Source organism: Hemitrygon akajei, chromosome 14 (assembly GCF_048418815.1).
Source record: "Hemitrygon akajei chromosome 14, sHemAka1.3, whole genome shotgun sequence".
NCBI classification, from domain to species: domain Eukaryota; kingdom Metazoa; phylum Chordata; class Chondrichthyes; order Myliobatiformes; family Dasyatidae; genus Hemitrygon; species Hemitrygon akajei.
In genome coordinates, this window is record NC_133137.1 from 55,060,202 (window position 1) to 55,074,110 (window position 13,909).

Consider the following 13,909-nt stretch of genomic DNA (forward strand, 5'->3'; position numbering starts at 1 on the left):
CTACTGCAATTTTTTGAGGAAATTACAAACAGGGTAGACAAAGGAGATGTAGTAGATGTGGTGTACTTGGATTTTCAGAAGGCCTTAGACAAGGTGCCGCACATGAGACTACTTAGCAAGGTAAGAGCCCATGGAATTACAGGGGAGTTACTAGCATGGGTGAAACATTGGCTGATTGGCAGAAAACAGAGAGCAAGAATAAAGGGATCCTATTCTGGCTGGCTGCTGGTTACCAGTGGAGTTCCACAGGGGTCAGTGTTGGGACTGCTGCTTTTTATGATGTACGTCTATGATTTAGACTAAAGGAATAATGGATTTGTGGCTAAATTTGCCAATGATACAAAGATAGGTGGAGGAGTGTGTAGTGTTGAGGAAACAGAGAGCCTGCAGAGAGACTTAGATAGTTCAGAGGGATGGGAAAAGAAGTGGTAAATGAAATACAATGTTGGAAAGTGTATGGTCATGCACTTTGGTGGAAGAAATAAATGGGCAGACTATTATTTAGATAGGGAGAGAATTCAAAATGCAGAGATGAAAATGGACTTGGGAGTCCTTGTGCAAGATACCCTAAAGGTTAACATCCAGGCTGAGTTGGTGGTGCAGAAGGCAAATGCAATGTTGGCATTCATTTCCAGAGGTATAGAATACAAGAGCAGGGATGTGATGTTGAGGCTCTATAAGGCACTCATGAGACCACACTTGGAGTATTGTGTGCAGTTTTGGGCTCCTTATTTTAGAAAGGATATACTGTCATTGGAGAGGGCTCAGAGAAGATTCAGGAGAATGATGCCAGGAATGAAAGGATTACCATATGAAGACCATCTGGCAGCTCTTGGGCTGAATTCCCTGGAGTTCAGGAGAATGAGGGGAGATCTCATTGAAACATTCTGATTGTTAAAAGGCCTGAACAGATTCAATATGGCAAAGTTATTTCCTATGACAGGGGCGTCTGGGACAAAAGGGCACGATTTCAGGATTGAAAGACATCCATTTAGAAAAGAGATGCAGAGAAATTACTTTAGTCAGAGGGTGGTAAATCTGCTGACTTTTTTGCCACGAGACGGTTGTGGAAGCTAAGTCATTGGGTGCACTTAAGACAGAGATAGATAGGTTCTTGATTAGCCAGGGCATCAAAGGGTATGGGGAGAAGGCAGGGGAGTGGGCATGACTGGAAGAATTGGATCAGCCCATGATTGAATGGCAGAGCAGATGTGATGGGCCAATTGGCCTTCTTCTGCTACTATAATTTATGGTCTTATACTGACTCCTGTAGAACACCTGCTGCCTACCAGAACAGGCTCCCTTTATTCTGACTCTTTGCCTTTTGCCAATCAGCCCATATTTTCTTCTTGCTATTTTCTTTGCTGTAATATTATGGGCTCTTAACTTATTAAATAGTCTCACGTCCAGCACCTTGTCAAAGATCTTCTGAAAATTCAAGTAAGTAATATCTACTGACTTTGCTTTGTCTATCTTGCTTGCTATTTCCTCAAAGAATTCCACCTGATTTGTCAGGCAAGAAACCATGCTAACTTTGGCCTCCATGTGCCTCCAAGTACCCTGAGACCTCATCCTTAATAATGGACTCCAACAGCTTCCAAACCACTGCCATCAGGCCAACTGGCCTATAGTTTCCTATCTTCTGCATCCTTTCCTTCTTGAAGAGTGATGTGACATTCGCAATTTTCCAGTCCTCTGGAACCATTCCAGAATCTAATAATTCTTAAAAGTTCATTATTAATGCCTCCACAATCTCTTCAGCTACCCTTTTCAGAACCCTGGAGTGGAGTCCATCTGGTCCAGGTGACTTATCTACCTTTTGACCTTTTAGCTTCCCAAGCACCTTCAGCTTCGAAGTAGCAATTCCACTTACTTCTGCCCCCTGACACCCTCGGATTTCTGGCATACTGACAGTGTCTTCTGCAGTGAAGACTGTTGCAAGATACTTATTAAGTTCATCAGTTGTTTTTTTGTCCCCCACTACTACCGATATCCAATATCCACTCCTGCCTCTCTTTCACTGTTCATGTATCTGAAAAATCTTTTGATATCCTCTTTGATATTTTGGTTAGCTTATCTTCTTACTTCATCTTTTCTCTCCTCATGGTTTTTTGTTGCCTTCTGTGGCCTTTTAAAAACTTCCCAATCCTCTAACTTCCATCTAATTTTTGCGATATTAAATGCCCTCTCTTCTGCTTTTATGCTATCTTTGATTTCCCTTGCCAGGCATGGGTGCATCATCCTTCTTTTAGAATACCACTTCTTTGGAATGTATCTATCCTGTGCCTTCTGAATTGCTCTCAGAAATTCTAGCCACTGCTGTCCTGCCATCATCCCTGCTAGTGTCCCTTTCCAAACAATTTTGGCCCGCTCCTTTCTTATGCCTCTGTAATAATGCCTCTGCCCCTTTACTCCACTGTAATAATGATACACTTGACTTAAGCTTCTCCCTCTCAAACTGCAGGGTGAATTCTATCATATCATGATCACTGCCTCCCAAGACTTCCTTTACCTTGAGCTCCTGAATCAAATCTGGTTCATTGCGCAACACCCAGTCCAGAATTGTCTTTTCCTAGCAGGCTCAACTACAAACTGCTCTAAAAGGCCATCTTGTAGGCATTCTACAATTTCTCTCTCTTGGGATCCAGCACCAACCTGATTTTTCCAATCAACCTGTATATTGAAATTCCCCCATGACTATCATTACATTGCTCTTATTACATGTCTTTTCCATTTCCACTGAAATTTATATCCCACATCTTGGCTACATGTAATGTCCATGAGGATTGTTTACCCTTGGATTTTCTGAACTCTACCCACAAAGATTCTACCTCCATCAGGGGGAGAGGATAGCAGTTGTTAATGGTAATTTTGTTGAGCCAACAGTAATCAATGAAGGCTGAAGACTTCCTATTTGACAAAGAAGAATCCTGCACAGGCTGGGCACTGGGATGGTCAAATGAAGCCATGCAGTAGTGCTTCAGTGATGTAGTCATTCATGGCTTGGGTCTCAGTAGGGGGGATGGTTAACAGACGACCTTGAGGAGGGATGGGATGGCGTCCAGGAGGAAGTCGATCATGCAGTTGTGGGGTCTGAGAGGCAACAGGGTGCTGGGTTCCTCCTTACTAAAGGCAATGGCAAGGAATATGGTATTCCTTTGGGAGTGCAGTGAGGTTTAAGGTTTTGTCTATCTCCATGGATTTATGGGGTGAAGTCAGCTGAGGGTGTAGACTGGAGGGTCTTCAACTCAGCGGTAAACCGCATAAACCTGATGAAGTGAGGGTCGTGAGTGGAGAGCCAGGGGTAACCAAAGATAAGAGGAGTGTTATGGTGAGTCAATCAGGAGGAATTGGATGAACGTGGTGCTCGCCAAAGCTGATGTACATAGGCCATATGAACTTTCTGACCATCCCGCACACCAAGGGACATCCATCAATGCAGAGCAGTGGAGCCAATTTAGCGGTGGGTGATAACGTTAATAACTAACTGAAAAATAATAAGCCAGGAGAGGCCACAAAGCAAGAGAGAAGGGATAGTAAACTCATCGACAAGGTAACTGAAGGTTAGGAACATCTGGTCGAGGTTGACTGGTTCGATAGGTGAACAAGGAGTGTGGATGAGAGCTGGGTTTAAATAGGCTGCAGGAGATGAGTTGGAAATGAGTGGTGGTTGATTCCTGTTCGTTAGGTTGAGACTGTTAGGTGCCTGACTGTGCCCCCATGGCTGACACCTGAAGGTTCAGGCAATCCGGATGAGTCCAGTGGAATTCCTTGATGAACGACTGATGCAAGATGAAACTGACCAAGGTGAGACTTCTCCTCCGTAACCTTCGCAGTTGACAAGGTATTGCACATCCTGTCCACAATGATGTGAATCCATGTACACTGGACTACTAGTTTTGAAGGTGAAGGCTCAAGTAGGTTGAGTGGTCCATGGACAATGGGCTTGAAGAAGGACATGTGGAAAGTGATTGTGATCCTCATTGGGGTTATTACTTTCTTGAAAAAAGTTGTATCTAACATATTAACCATTCACTGTATAATTCACAGACAATATCCCGATGCAAAAAAACCTAAGCAATCAACTGCACAAATGATTAAATACTGTTATCACAGCGATAAAAAAAAGTCCAATGCTCTCAATTCTTGACTATTTTGAGAGTTTTGTATTGAGAATGATGATCAGTTTGAATGCTTACTGTTGCACGCAGAATTCAGATGAGTTTCAAAAGGAAATTACCTAAGACATTTTCATGTGCTTTTTGAAATTGTGATAAAATTGTTTGAAGACTTGAATGCTTCTTTCAGTAATCGACTCAAGAATATGAGGCATGGCATGGCTTATTTGTCAGAGTTATTCACAAAGTTTAATTAAATCAATTGCATGGAAATGATGTGAATCTTATCAAAGTCAAATCAGTTTTCTGTTCAAGTTCAACCTATGTAAGTGCAACACTGGCCATCATAATCTTTTCCAACTTCCAAGCCTCTCTGAGTTTGGAAGAGAAAGAAAGAGTAGCAGATGTTCACCTTCAAGTATACGCTGCCCACCTGCGTGAGCTGCATAAAGACATGTCAGAGAGATTTCAGAATCTTCTGTTGATCCACGTTCCAGATTGGGTTCCAATCCATTCCTGAACACTTGTAATGAGGAATTAACAGGAAGGATAGAGGAAGGGGAAGAACTGACCTTGCTACAAAATAGCTTAGAGCTAAAAGAAAATCAAGACTTTTTGTTGCAGAACGAAATCTCTGAATGTTAATCCTGCACTGTGGAAAGATGTCAAGATGTTCTTTATTGCCTTTCCAACATCATATTTATGCCAGGAACTGTACAGCTGGCTTAACCAAAATGCAAGATCTGTGCAGACAATTTAGCAGTGAGTGATCACTTTAATAATAAACTGCAAAAATTAGCATAATGTTCTTGAATTTCTTTTGATATTTTGCATTTTGTTTTTACTGTCTAATTTGTCAAGAGTCTCAAATGTGTGATGCCCTTTCCAGAGTGCCACAATGTCATAAAACAAGAAACCAGGTCTTTCAGCTCATCAAGTCTGCATTGAATATTGTTATGCATCAGCAGCAGTAGATATGAAATTGTGTCAGGTTTTTATAAATAAACAATGAAAATTTATTAACCTCTACTCAAAAGCATCGAAAAGTAAACAAATGACTAACTTAAATGGAAGTTAACAGAGTTATGCATCTATAGTTATCAAACAGTTGAACTTAGAGATACTCCTTAACAATTCTTATTCAAGCACAGCCTTAAAGTGGTAGTTTAATAAGTCCATATGATTCATATAGTAAGAGAGAGGAGAGGCTCCCTGAACCAGCTTTGGATCGATGCTTGAAGAAAGACGAAACTGCTGATGCAGATCTCAGTTGCTAAATACCTTTTCAGAAGATCCCGAAGAATAAGATTTCTCGAAGTAACTGACCTTTCACCAGAGGTTGTCAACACACACCCAAGACCTTGCAGGGGTTAACCAAAAGTGTGTGCCCCACTTCACGTCAATCACTTCGATACACACAGAACACCGTCGATTCCTACCCAATTTTTTGGGTTTGCACAAAGCTGGTATTTCTTCACTTTCTCTCTCTGTCTACGATTACATAACCACCGACTGTGACTCCCAACAAAACAACTACACAACAAAATATTGTCTTCCTTTTTATACCAGCGGGACATGCCATCACGTGACATCATATCACCCCACTATCAGAAGACAATTACATCATCCCATTATCACAAGAGAATTACATCTTGCTCATGAGAAACTCACGGGACAGGTGGCAGTATCAATTACACTTTATTTGTCACATGTACATCAATACATACAATGAAATGTTCCACTTTGCATCAAATCAAGTCAATGAAGATTGTGTGGAGCAGCCCAGAAGTGTCACTACTTTTCCAGCGCCGACATAGCATGCCTACGACTCACTAACCCTAACCGTGCATGTTTGAAGTGTGGCAGGAAACCAACACGGTTACGGGAAGAACGCGCATAATCCTTACAAACAGTGGCGGCAATTGAACTGCAATCTTACCGCTGGTGCTCTGTAATGCTTGTGCTAAACTCTACGCTACCATCACCGACCTGCATTATTTCCACTTTTTCTATTCTCCCCACATTTTCATCAGCTCCATCTCGATTGCATCGTTCCCCTGTGCACAAGGGGCTATTTACTGAGGCCTGTTGACCTCCATACCCGTACGTCCTTGGGATGGGGGAGGAGACTGGCAGCTCTGGAACAAATGCATGCAGTCACATAGAGAGCATGCATGCAAACTCCACACAGACAGCGCCCAAGGTCAGGATTGTACCCTGGCCTCTGACACTGTGAGGCAACAACTCCACTACCTCTGCTAATGTTTCTGTCTGGGATTGTGTTTGGTTTACTTTTGAGTTATTATTTTTTAATACCAAATATCAAAATAAGCTTTTTGCATAGTAAAAACCATTACAAGAATAAACCGTGTAATACCTTTTCATTCTTACATTTACAGTCAATGCATTAAGAAGTGTAAAGGCAATAGCACTGTTGCCACTCGTGGTCCCCTTGGATGGTACACTTCTACAATAATTGAGGAGCTTCCTCACCCAACCCTGACCACCCCCCCCCCCCACTAGTAGTGGAAGAAACATATACCGCAGGGGTTCCCAACCTTTTTTAAGCCATGGACCCTTAGAATTAACCGATGGATCTGTGGACCCCAGGTTGGGTATCTCTGTTACACTAGGATCCTCCCCCACCAAGCCCTTGTGATGGCTGCACGAAGCTTGAATGTGTCCCTCCGCACGTACTCCTGCAGCCTGAAATTTGCCAGCCAGCAGCATTCCTAGGCCCTTCAAATTCTGAATTATTGTCCCATGTAAAATTTCCTCTATTCAGTCCCTTTTTCGTTGGAAACTGCTCTGTTTCTGCATGTATATTTCCCCATTTCCTGTCCCTTTTCTCATTAATGTATAACAAAATTTTGTCATTAGGTACTATTTGAAGTGGAGACACTATTGTAAAATAGTATGCAATAACTTCCCTCCATATCAAAGAGCCAGCTGGGAGTCTATATAATGTCTCTCTGTCCACCACAGTGCAGCATTCCCTCAGTGTCACATGTGGGCTGCAGAATGAAATCTGAACTTACAGCCCACTAATTCAGAGAGAAGAATGTCACCAAAGAGTCAAATGTGGCAAAACCAAATGAAAAACAAAAATATATTTATATTAAAAAAACTGTCTTGCAACAACAGGTGGAAAGTTGTGGCATGGTAATGTAGCGGTTAGCACAACACTTTACAGTTCCAGCTGTAGGATCAGGTTCTATTCCCACTACCGTCTGTAAGGAGTTTGTATGTTCTCTGTGTGACTGTGTGGGTTTCCTCCGGGTGTTCTGGCTTCTCCCCACAGACTAAAGATGTACACTGAGGGTTAGTCAGAGTGGGCATGCTATGTTGGCATCAGAAGCATACAGACACTTGTGGGCTGCCCAGCAGAATCCTCACTGATTTGATTTCATAAATGACACATTTAATTAGAGCTTTATTGTCATTGACAGGGACAACGGGATTGCAGTGCTAATTCATTCAGAGCAAAATGGCAGACTGGCAATTCAATTGCTAAAAACATAATGACTAAATTTAAAATAATATCTGAGTTATTTAGAGTGACACCTAAGTTACAATTGAATTAAAAACAAACAGCTGTAAAATAGGACATTGCTGAGCTGCACGGCAGCCCTGGGGAGAAAGCTACTTTTCAGACTGGATGCCTCTGCCTCACCTGCCCGATGGCAGGAGATTGAATGGGGGTGCGATGAGTCCATCAGGATTTTGTGAGCCTCCTGTGGACATCACGAGTTGCAGATGGTTTGCATATCTGGTAGCTGTGTCCTAGTGATGTTCTGTGCTGTCCTGGTCAATCACTGAAGTGCTTTTTGGTCGATCTTGTTGCAGCAAGTGTATCATACTCTCATACATAGGTCTGTATGCTCTCAATTACACATCGATAAAGGTTTAGCGGCAGATTTGCTCTCTTTAAACTCCTTAGGTAGTATAAGCACCACTGAGCCTTCCTTACCATCACAATTCACCGTGTGGTTCAATGTACATGAGGGAAATCAAGGATCAACTTTATTCACCATATGTATTTGCATGTATTAAAATTTGCTTTGGATGCTGGCATGACTCGTAACAAAAAACAGCATTCTACAATTATAAAGAATGAAGAATTACAGTACATAGAAAATAAAGTTAGAGGTTAAAGAGCAGGTATGAAATAAAATGTGCAAAAATACATAAATACGAGTATGTATTTACAATGTAAACAGTATTATAAAGACAAGAGGTTCTGCAGATGCTGGAAATACAGAGCAACACACACAAAGTGCTGGAGGAGCTCAGCAAGTCGGACAGTATCTATAGAAATGAATAAGCAGTCGACGTTTTAGGCTGAGGCGCTTCGTCAGACCAGGGAAGGAAGGGGGAAGACTCCAGAATAAAAAGGTGGGGGAAGGGGTAGGAAGACTAGCCGGAGGGTGACAGGTGGAGCCAGATGGATGGGAAAGGTGAAGGGCTTGCGAAGGAAGCTGATGGGAGAGAAGAGCAGACCATGGAAGAAAGGGAAGATGGAGGGGCACCAGGGGATGTGATAGGCAGGTGAGGAGAAGAGGTGAGAGGCCAGAGTGGGGAATAGAAAAAGAAGGAAGGGGGAAGGGAAAATTACTGGAGGGAGAAATTGATGTTCATGCTGTCAGGGTGGTGGCAACCTAGACTGAAGATGAGGTGTTGCTCCTCCACCCTGAGAGTGGCCTCATTTGGCCAAAGAGGAGGTCCTGGAACAATATGTTGGAATGGGAATGGGGATAGGAATTAAAGTAGTTGACCAACGGGAGATTCTGCTTTTGAAGGATGGAGCGGAAGTGCTTGACAAAGCATTCCCTCAATTTACATCTGGTCTCAGCAATGCAGAAGAGGCCACATCGAGAGCACCAGTTACAAAAGATGACCTCAACAGATTCACAGGTTCAAGTGTTGCCTCTTTGGAAGGACTGTTAGGGCCCTTGACTGACGGTAAGAGAGGAAGTTAATGGGGCAGGTGTAACACTTCTATCACTTGTAGGGATTTATACCAGGAGGGAAAGATTGTCAAGGGATTCTTGGAGGGAGAAATCCCTGTTGGAAGAGGAGAGTAAGGGGTGTTTGGTGTTTTAGAGATGTGCTCGGTAGTAGGATCTCGTTGAAAGCGGTGGAAGTTGTGGAAACTGACATGTTGGATGCAAAGACTTACAGGTAGTAGGTGAGGACAAGAGGAACTTTATCCCTATTAAGGGAAGATAGGATGAGCATGGATGTTTGAGAATCAGAAGAGATGTTCATGAGGCAGCATCAATGATGAAGGAAGTGAAACTCCATTCTTTGAAGAAGAATGCTTATAAAAGATGTCTGTAGACAGTTTGTCTCCAGAGTTGGAGACAGAAAGATTGAGAAAGAGGAGTGAAGTGTCAGAAATGGACCAAGTGAATTTAAGGGCAGGGTGGAAGTTGGAGGCAAAGTTAATGAAATTGATGAGCTCATCGTGGGTGTATGAAGCAGTTGTCAATGTAGCGCAGGAATCAACATTAGGTTTATTATCACTGGCATATATTCTGAAATTAATTGTCTTTGTGGCAGCGGTACAATGCAATACATAATAATAGAAAAAGACAGTTGGGATGCATCGCCAGTGAAGACTTGGAACATGTACTGTTCTGTGCAGCCAAGGAAAAGGCAGACATAGCTGGGGCCCTTGCAGGTGCCCATGGCTATCCCTCGAGCTTGAAGAAAGTGGGAGGAGCTGAAGGAGAAAATATTGAAGGTGAGGATCGGTTCTCCCAGATGGAGGAGGGTGGTGGTGGACGGGGGCTGGTTGGGTCTTTTGTTGAAGAAGAAGCAGAGAACTTTAAGACCTTGATGGGAATAGAGGTAAAAGGGACTGGACATGCTTGGTGATAATGAAGGGTAAGGGAACTGAGTTTGGTGGCAGTGGATGGGAGTTCTCCAGAGCTGACAAGGTTAGTGATGGTGTCAGAGATCATTTTCTGATGGTCCAGAGTGAGGTCCTTTTCAAGGCATAAGAGGAGGTGTCCGAGAGTTACTGCCTAGACTCAGCAAGGTAGAGGTCAGTCTGTCATACTGCATCAGCACCCCCTTTGTCTGTGGCTTTGTTGGTAAGTTGGAATTGGTGCAGAGAGAGTGGAGGGCAGTGCATTCAGGGAGGGGTTGACGTTCCAGGAGGAGAGAGGAGCGCTGAAGTGAAGTTGCTTGATGTGTCATCAGAAATTGGAGATGAATAGATCCAGAGCAGGCAGACAGCTAGAGTGGGGTGTCCAAGAAGAGGGGAGAGCTGGAAATGGGGGAAGGGGTCATCAGTGCAAGGTGTGGAATTCCTGCCACGAAGAAATGGGCTCAGAAACAGAGGCTAGGAAGAAGAAGAAGAAGAGGAAGAAGAACTCACTGAGGTGCGGGCAAAGGTAAGGCCCTTGCAGAGGACTGAATGATCCTTCTAAGAACGGAGTGGTGAAGACATAGCAGGGATTAGAGCTGAGATGGGGAGGGGGCAGATGAGTGGGTGGGGTGGGGGAAGGGTAGGGCAGGAGGAAGATGGAGAGTAAGAGAACCCAAAAGGTGACAGGGGAGCCTGAGAAACCCATGGTTATAATATCCAGGGCATTGTAAAGAGTGATTAGAAGTGTTTACAGCGCAGTTCAGTAACTGGGCTAATCATTAAAGACTCCAATGTTTCTCCAGTTTATCCAGATGACATTTTTTCTTTCTCTCAGTTTTGTAGGTACTAAGGATGCTTTGCTGATTCTGACTCAGAAACAAATTGAGAGGAGGCAATTAGGTGTAAGTGTCTCTGATATGAAAAGGTCCAATTTGATAGCTGCACTATTTCAATTCTCTGCCAAGACATATGTTGAGACAACGCTTGAAAATAAATTAGCAGTCTGCACTGACAGACTTAATTGCCTTGGCTTGCACCTGCCAGTCCTTGAAATGACAAAAGGTAAAAGACTAGATTATTTATTTGAAAGCATTGCAAGGAACGACAACCAGTGAGTCAGAGTGAATGATAAACCATATTGTAAGTTACAAGTAATTTAAAGTAGACTATTTAAAGCTTGTCTGAGGAAATGCCGTAAGGTGGCCGATTTGAATCACTAATAATAGGGATTGCGGCTGACGAGGGTAAAGTAATGTAAATAGTAATTATTTGCCCTTTAATCATTTGTTATCATTTAAATGAGTAGTTATTTGTTTGAGGACTTTAAAATTATGAAGAGTTTTCAATAGAATCAATGCAGAAGCTATCAAATTGTGTTTCCATCAAAGGTCATACTGTAGATTGAAGAACACCACTAACAAATCTAATAAGGATTGCAGGAAAATAACCTTTATTCTCTAAGTGATAGATATATAAATCTAACCATTTTGTGGAGTGGTTAAGGCAAAGAAGATAGGAAGCTAAAATATAAATTGAGAGACAAAGCAAAAGGTGTTGGGTGAGCTGTTAGGGATCATTCTGGAGTTATGACATTATGGATAGCATAATTATAGAGGAACTAAAATGAGAACTAGTATTCAGGAAATAAAACTGTACATAATTTAACTTCCAACTGATGTCTTGTGGCAAGTGAAACCAACCACTGATTGTGGAACATTCTAATTCTGTCCCATTGCAGGAAAGACAATAAATTAATGTTCCCATTATAAACAAGGGAAAACCTGCAGGTGCTGGAAATCCAAGCAACACACACACAATGCTGGAGGAACTCAGCAGGCCAGGCAGCATCTGTGGAAAAGAGTACAGTTGATGTTTTGGGCCCAGACCCTTTGTCAGTCCTGATGAAGGGTCTTTTTCCGAAACATTGACTGTACTCTTTTCCATAGATGCTGCCTGGCCTGCTGAGTTCCTCCAGCATTTTGTGTGTGTGTTGGTTGGTTAGATGGAAGTTTCTGCTGTCAGCACACTGTTACAGGTATATCCCTGCCACTTAATGTGAAGTTCAGGACAGATGAGTCCTGATGAGGGTCTTGGCCCAAAACATTGACTGTTTAATCCTCTCCGTAGATGTTTCCAGACCTGATGAGTTCCTCCAGCATTTTCAGTGTGTTGTCTTGGATTTCCAGCATTCTGTGTTCAGGACATATCTATTTTGTCATTTAACCTTCTTGTTAGCTGTATATACACGGAGCCGTCATCACTCATGCTGTAACAAAAAATATATATTTTGAATGTCTGCGGTTTGTACTCAGGCTTTTGGAACAGACACCAATATTTAATATTCAAAGGCGTTCTGTTAGTTGGGGTATGCTATTATTGTAAATATGTAAATCTACCTGACTAACCTGACTATATTCAAAATATTAAGGTTGTGAAGGTGATTATAGCAATTCAAACTCTAGTTAACCATTTAAATATAAAACATGTGTCTGGAGAATGAGATTCATTTGGATTATCTCTCCTGAATGTTTGCAACATAGATAAAGATTTCTATATTCCCCAGTTACAGCTACCATGTGGCTCAGTTTTAAGTCAGTCACAACATTTAGGGGTTTGCCAGGATACATTTATGACCCACTATTTAGCCAGTGACCTCATTCTGTTTAAGGGATGAATATTTTTAAGACTTCGGTTCAATTTAACAACCACAGGATCATGGAGTATCAAAGAGCACAGTGAAGAGTGTGTTGCCCTTAAGGCATTTATTTAGCTTTATTACATTTTTGCTTTAGTAATTAGTTTGTAACTATTTTGTAGTTAAAGTTAAAGGTTGATAACTACGTTGCAGTTGTTGAAAGTAAATTCATTATCTGTGATGTATCGCGACATGTGATGACGTCACACCTGGTTTCGCCGCATCTTGTGGGTAAGTTCCGGTTTGGAGAAACGGGAAAGCGGGGGCTTGCGTGTGCAGGATCAACACGAGAAAAATTCCATTTCTACCCACTAAGAAATATCATAGAAGCAATGCTGTAACTTCATATGACAGTTGATATGTTGAAGTAAAAATGTTAACGCTGATTCTGTTAAAAAGAAATGACAGTTGATGAGGTTTATTTTCTTGTGCTATTGAAAGCATTGCTGGAAAGTTTGTGTTGAAGTGTATTTAAAGTTGTCGATGGCATAGGTAGATTCTGACTGTATGTTGTACTTTAATGAGACTTTAATGTAATATAGTTTGTTGTAGTTTTACTTTTACAAGTATTTATGATGTAAATGTGATACCAAGAAGGAAACAGATACTGTATATATTTTGCATTGTTTTATCAACAGTTTTCACATACGTTAATGTGGAAGAGTGAACAGTAAATGGTTAATCTTAGTGCGATCCTGTCCTCATTGACTTTGGTTTAACTTGGTGTTTAGTTCAGAGTTTCAACACCCTGCATGAGAACACTACAGAGAGAGAGTAACTGGTAGATATAAAGGGTGTGTGTGTGTGTGTGTGTGTGTGTGTGTGTGTGTGTGTGTGTGTGTGTGTGTGTGTGTGTGTGTGTGTGTGTGTGTGTGTGTGTGTGTGTGAGACCAACTATATTGGGTAGTTTAGTGAGTTCAGATGTGCACCGTCCATGGTTTTTGGGACTGCCTGGTGAAAGGAGCCATTGCAATAAAACTAGAGGAAAAGAATTTTAACAAAGACTAGGGTCTTGTTCTATATAAGAACTGGAATTGTATTGTGAACAAGGTGGGACAGCAGAAACCTGATTGGATGAAGACTAACCTATCAGGAGGGATGGACAAAGGGGGAATAAATACCACTAGACTAAACATCCCTAATGAAGATGGCAGAGTCTGTCAATTAAAATTGGTATCAGTAGCCAGCTGGAAGCCTGAGAACAGTTTATTTGTCATATAT